This window comes from Scyliorhinus canicula, chromosome 23, assembly GCF_902713615.1.
Source record: "Scyliorhinus canicula chromosome 23, sScyCan1.1, whole genome shotgun sequence".
Taxonomy (NCBI): Eukaryota; Metazoa; Chordata; class Chondrichthyes; order Carcharhiniformes; family Scyliorhinidae; genus Scyliorhinus; species Scyliorhinus canicula.
The window spans coordinates 18,316,917-18,324,282 of NC_052168.1; positions in this window are offsets into that span (position 1 = coordinate 18,316,917).

The window sequence follows — 7,366 nt, forward strand, 5'->3', positions numbered from 1 at the left end:
TCGCGTTCGACAGCGGAGTGGAAAGCAAGAGCTTTGATGATGTAATAAAGTACTTTGATCGGCATTGCTCCCCGAAGAAAAATGAAACGTTTGAACGTTACATATTTTGTATGCTTACCCCAAAGGCAGGCAAATCTTTTGATAGTTTGTTAACCGACTTATGGTTGAAGGAGCAGTTGTGCAATTTTTGTACGTTAGTCGTCCGTGATCAGAATGTGTTTGTGAGAGGCTATTGAGGGAAGAAGAGCTTCAATTAGAAAACGCTATCAAGATTTGTCTCACAAGCGAGCTACCTGCACAGCACACTCAACCTGAAACATTTTGGTGCCAATCTGGAAGAAGATGCCAGTGCCATAAGCTATGTGACCCAGTTGAATAAGCACTGTGGGCGGCCATTTTAAGCAGCCGACCGGGTCCGCCATTTTTTGCCAGCGATGCAGCAATCGACATGGGCCACGGCAATGTCCAGCATTTGGGACAGAACAAATCGCTTTGCGAAGCAATGATTTTCACATCCAACAGTGGACCAAACAGGATCAGTCAACACAATTGATGAGATGTCCATTGACGACCTGTTTTTCCTTGATCTGATTTCAGCTAAGAACACGATGAATCCGAATATACAGAGTGAAGAGGTCTTACTGACCAGTTTCAGCAATAGGTGATACTCATACCATCGAAGACAGAGGGACAATTCCATTGATGCTGAATGGTACATTGATCAAATGTATGCTCAACATGGGGGCGAGGCCCAACCTTCTCAGTCTGTCTGATTTGAACAGGCTGCAAGTTAAACTGAAAGTTGTCAATCAAACAAGGCTACTGAAAGGCTAAAATGGGAATGAGGTTGCGATGTTGGGAGCATGTGAGTTCTAAGCATGGATACACAACGGACATCACATCATACTATTTTCCACTGTTGACGTGAACGTGGGGCGGAAATGTGTGAGGCACTAGACCTAGTTGAGCGGCTGTACATTCCAGACAGCGCTGCGACAGAGGATCATTGCGACTGCCAGCGAGATATAATGGCGCAGTTATCCGATGAGATAAAAGCAAAAGTCAGAATGGAGTAAGATAAACTAGGTGAAGAGATGGAAGAGCTAAAGGGAATTCCGGAATTCTGGTTGGCAGTCTTCAAAAATGTGGATTTGCTCAGTGACATGATACAGGAGCATGATGAGCCTATCGTAAAACATCTACAAGATGTCAACGTAAAATGTTCAGATCCTGGACAGCCAATGACCTTTACTCTGGAGTTTAAGTTTGAACCAAATGAGTATTTCGCAAATGAGGTAGTGACAAAAATCAGATGGAGTGGCCGCCTGCTGAGTCAGATGTTATCTTCTTTGATCAACCAAATATCATGGGATGCACAGGGTGCCAGATCGGCGATGATGATGATTACGATGATGATGATTACGATGAGGAAAGTGAAGAATCAGATAATGAGCCAGAAGAGAGAGATTATGAAAGTCTATTTAGTTCATTTGGCAACAGTGACAAGGTAATCACAAGTAGCACTCAATCTGCGCGGGACAATGGTAAGTGTGAAAGCCCTAAAATGGCATGTGCAGATGCTGAAAGTGTGATTGCAGCTGCAGACACATCACCTCAGACCAAATCAACTGCGAATAGGCAACTGGTAACTGAAGAAATAATCCCCATTTTGGAGAAATTGGCTCTCGTGAAGTACGATGAATCATCCTATACCCACAGAATGATTCCTGCAGTGGATTCCCCAATACTCGAGGCCAGTCCATCAAAATACTTGCAAGAAGAACATCTGTGTGCAGCTCTCCAACGAAAGACGAAGCATGTATTGTTATATCAGTAGCAAGGACTACTAAAGCCAAGAAGAAAAGGAGACGCAAAGAACGGATTACTCAAAAGAGAATGAAGGGTAAAATAAGAGTCGAGGACTCAGTCGGTTGACCAGGTAGTAGCCGCGACAGTGAAGACTCAAGCATTGGCAATAAGGCCAAGATAATAATAAAGCAAAGAGTGGGGATTAATGGGTGTTTCTCTGGTTGGCAATCAGTAGCCAGTGATGTCCCTCAGGGATCCGTGTTGGGCCCACAATTATTCACAATCTACATAGATGATTTGGAGTTGGGGACCAAGGGCAATGTGTCCACGTTTGCAGACGACACTAAGATGAGTGGTAAAGCGAAAAGTGCAGAGGATACTGGAAGTCTGCAGAGGGATTTGGATAGGTTAAGTGAATGGGCTAGGGTCTGGTAGATGGAATACAATGTTGATAAATGTGAGGTTATCCATTTTAGTAGGAATAACAGCAAACGGGATTATTATTTAAATGATAAAATATTAAAGCATGCTGCTGTGCAGAGAGACCTGGGTGTGCTAGTGCATAAGTCGCAAAAAGTTGGTTTACAGGTGCAACAGGTGATTAAGAAGGCAAATGGAATTTTGTCTTTCATTGCCAGAGGGATGGAGTTTAAGACTAGGGAGGTTATGCTGCAATTGTATAAGGTGTTAGTGAGGTCACACCTGAAGTATTGTGTTCAGTTTTGGTCTCCTTACTTGAGAAAGGACGTACTGGCACTGGAGGGTGTGCAGAGGAGATTCACTAGGTTAATCCCAGAGCTGAAGGGGTTGGATTACGAGGAGAGGTTGAGTAGACTGGGACTGTACTCGTTGGAATTTAGAAGGATGAGGGGGGATCTTACAGAAACATATAAAATTATGAAGGGAATAGATAGGATAGATGCGGGCAGGTTGTTTCCACTGGCGGGTGAAAGCAGAACTAGGGGCATAGCCTCAAAATAAGGGGAAGTAGATTTAGGACTGAGTTTAGGAGGAACGTCTTCACCCAAAGGGTTGTGAATCTATGGAATTCCTTGCCCAGTGAAGCAGTTGAGGCTCCTTCATTAAATGTTTTTAAGGTAAAGATAGATAGTTTTCTGAAGAATAAAGGGATTAAGGGTTATGGTGTTCGGGCCGGAAAGTGGAGCTGAGTCCACAAAAGATCAGCCATGATCTCATTGAATGGCGGAGCAGGCTCGAGGGGCCAGATGGCCGACTCCTGCTCCTAGTTCTTATGTTCTTATGTTCTAATCGCTTATTGTCACAAGTAAGCTTCAATGAAGTTACTGTGAAAGGCCACCAGTCGCCACATTCTGGTGCCGGTTCGGGTAGGCCGGTACGGGAATTGAACCCACGCTGCTGCCTTGTTCTGCATTACAAGCCAGCTGTTTAGCCCACTGCAATGAACCAGCCCCAGGCTGATACAAGAAAACACATGGAGTAGGAAGCATCGCTTCAAAAGGCTGAAAAGAGTTGGTGACTCAAAGACCAGCCAGAATATCGGTCTTCCGAAAGATGAAGACGATGTCATTTTGAACGTGTAATAAACTGTGTACAAGGAACACGCTTAAAACTATTATGTATATCATGTTTTGTAAAACACAGTTACATTTGTAAATGTTAACACCTCCAAAGGCAGGGGGACATGGTGATATGCATGTGCACAGTAATGTACATAGTTATCTATTAATGTATATAGCTAGCGATATGAACTCCAGCCAGCAGGTGGCGATAGAGATCCGCCATGTGACTCAAGATCTCTGGCAGTTGGTAGTAAGTCATACTGGAGGATCGTCGCAGTCGAAGTAGCTCCAGGAGAATTCACTGAATTAATTTATTCATTACCGTTGTATCATACTTTGTTCGTTATCTTTCCACATGTTCATTTTGTTAATTAAACTATCTTATTAGTCAAAGAACTAGATGTTCTGTGTGCATCTGTACGACAGTCACAACACAGGACATAACAATGGGGAAGATTTAAAAAAAGAGAAAGGGTGGTTATTTGATTAAGGATACTGTTAGCAGCACCAGAAATTAGGGATGATGTTCTTGCGGATTGAAGGATAGAATCTATTTGCTTACAATTGCGGAACAATAGATGAGCCATTAGACTGCTAGGGTGTATATCGTACATCAGTGAATAGTGGAAAGGAGATAGAGGAGTAAACTTTAAAGCAAGATGTTAGAACTATAGAGTAGTGATAATGGGCGATTTCAATTATCCTAAAATAGCCTGAGAATATTACAATATACAGAGCAGAGAGGGGAAGGAAATTCCGGAATATTTGCAAGTGTGTCTCTACCCCAATGAGAGAGGAAGCAATGCTGGGTCTTGTCTTGTCTTAACATAAGAACTAGGAGCAGAAGTAGACCGTCCAGCCCTTCGAGCCTGCTCCGTCATTCTATAAGATCATGGCTGATCTTTTCGTGGTCTCAGAACCACTTACCCGCATTCTCGCCATATCCCGTAATTCCTTTATTTTTCAAAAAAACATCTACCCTATCTTTAAATATATTCAATGAAGTAGCGTGTACTACTCCTTTCGGTAGGGAATTCCATACTTTAACCACCCTCTGGGTGAAGACGTTCCTCCTTGATTCAGTCCTAAATCTGCTCCCCCTAGTCTTGAGGCTATGCCCTCTTGTCCTACTTTCACCTACCAGTGGAAACATCCTTTCTACTTCTATCTTATCCATTCCCTTCAAAATGTTATATGTTTCTATTAGATACCCCCTCAACCTTCTGAATTCCAGCGAATATAATCCCAATCTACTCGGCCTCTCCTCATACGATAACCCCCTCAACTCCGGAATCAGCCTAGTGAACCTCCTCTGCACCCACTCTAGTGCTAGCACATCCTTTCTCAAGTGTGGAGACCAAAACTGCACACCAGCACCTTGTACAACTGCAACATTACCTCTACTTTTAAACTCAATCCCCTTCGCAATGAAGAACAAAATTCCATTTGCCTTCCTAATTACTTGTTGCACCTGCAGACCAACCTTCTGTGACTCATGCACAAGTACACCCAGGTCCCTCTGCATAGCAGCATGCTGCAGCTTTTTACCATTTAAGTAATAATCTGTTCTATTGTTACTCCAACCAAAATGCATGACTTCACACTTATTGACATTATACTCCATCTGCCAGACCTTTGCCCACTCACTCAATGTGTCAATGTTCCTCTGTACGGTTTTACAGTCCTCAGTACACTTTGCTCTGCCACATACCTTCGTGTCATCTGCAAACTTGGATACCTTACACGTAGTTCCCAACTCCAAATCGTCTATATAAATTGTAAATAATTGTGGTCCCAACACCGATCCTGAGGCACACCACTCGTCACTGATTGCCAGCCAGAATAGCACTCATTTATTCCCACTCTTTGTTTCCTGTTAGACAACCAATCCTCTATCCATGCTAGTACTCTACCCTTAACACCATGCATCCTTATCTTATGCAGCAGCCTCTTGCGCGGTACCTTGTCAAAGGCCTTTTGGAAATCTAGGTACACCACATCCACTGGGTCCCCTTTGTCTACCTTGCTCGAAATGTCTTCATAGAATTCCAAGAGATTCGTCAAGCATGACCTGCCCTTCGTGAATCCATTGGCGTCCGTCCAATGGGACAATTTCTATCGAGTTGCCCTCCTATCTCTTTCTTGATAATAGACTCAAGCATTTTCCCCACGACAGAGGTTAAGCTAACCGGTCTATAATTCCCCATCTTTTGTCTACTTCCCTTTTAAACAGTGGCGTCACATTTGCTGTTTCCAATCCTCTGGGACTGCCCCAGTGTTCAGAGCGAATTTTGGAAAATTACCGCCAGTGCATCTGCTATTACTCCAGGCCATCTCTTTCAGTACCCTGGATGCAGTCCATCAGGGCCAGGAGACTTATCTATCCTGAGCTCCATTAGCTTGCCCAACACTTGCTCTTTAGTGATAGTAATGGTTTCCAGGTCCTCACCTACCTTCTTCTCTCGGTCAATTGCTGGCATGTTATTAGTGTCCTCCACTGTGAAGACCGATACAAAATATTTGTTCAATGGCCTCCGCCATTTCATCATATCCCATAACTAAATGACCACTCTCATCCTCTCACGGACCAATGTTTACTTTAGCCACTCTTTTAGTTTTATATAATTATAAAACTTTTGCTATCTGTCCTTATATTCTGTGCCAGTTTTTTTCGTGTTCTATCTTACTTTTCTTTATGGCCCTTTTCGTGGCTTTCTGCTGACCTTTAAAGTTTCCCCAATCTTCTAGATTCCCACTGATCTTGGCCACTTTGTAAGCCTTCTCTTTCAATTTGACAGCCTCGTGTATCTCCTTAGACATCCATGGTAGATTACGTCTTTTCTTACAATTCTTCCTTCTCACTGGAATATACTTTTGTTGAGCACTATGAAAGATTTCTTTGAAAGTACTCCACTGCTCCTCAACTGTCCTACCATAAAATATTTGTTTCCAGTCTACTTTAGCGAGGTCCTTCCTCATTCTATCGTAGTCCCCTTTGTTCAAGCATAAGACCCTGGTATTGGATTCTATCATCACACTCTCCATCTGTATGCTAAATTCAACCATGCTGTGATCACTCCTCCCAAGAGGATCCCTAACGATGAGGTCATTAATTATTCCTGCCTCATTACACAGGACCAGATCTAGGATAGCTTGCCTCCTCGTCGGTTTCCAGTACATATTGTTCCAGAAAACTATCCCGGATACTTCAACGAACTCCTCTTCAAGGCTACCCTGACCGAGCTGATTTGACCAATCTATATGCAGATTAAAATCTCCCATGATAACTGCTGTACCCTTTTCACAGGCATTAGTTATCTCTTCATTAACTGCCCGTCCCAGTATGATGCTATTATTGGTGGGCCTATAGACTACGCCTATCAGTGTCTTTTTCCTTCTTAAGAATTTCTAATTTCTACCCAAATTACAACCATCCTCGAGATTGACCACATTCTGAACAATCTTTTTCCCGCTGATTTCTTTTCCGCTGCCCTCACTGCCTGGCCCATAGAGAGGCCAGGCCATATTCAGGTAGTATCCATCCAATGGCACCTTTCCTCCAGAGGTGCTTTGCCTTGCATTGCCCCTTTTTCAAAAACTCCCTCCTGTTTCGCATTCCAGAATTTCCTCCGCCTCTCGCTCTTTACATTCTTATATTCCAGTCTATTTTAGATAATTGAAATGCCCATTATCACTACTCTATGGTTCTAACATACTGTTCGCATGTCGTGTCCAAAATATGTCAGCTCCCTTGGTATCGCTGCCTCAAACAGGTTCTCTTAACACCAGCATTCGACAGCAGCCACCCACCCCTTGTCCGCCATGGCACACGTAATTTGGGAAACAGTGATCATAATATCATAAGTTTAGAGTAGTGACACCACCCAATCCGACTTGACCTAGAGATGGAGGGGGGCGGGGGTGGAGGAGGGTGATGGGGAGGGGGGATGGAGGTGAGGGAGGAGGGGGGATGAAGGTGGGGAGGCAGAGGGAGAGGAGAGGGATGATGAGAGAGA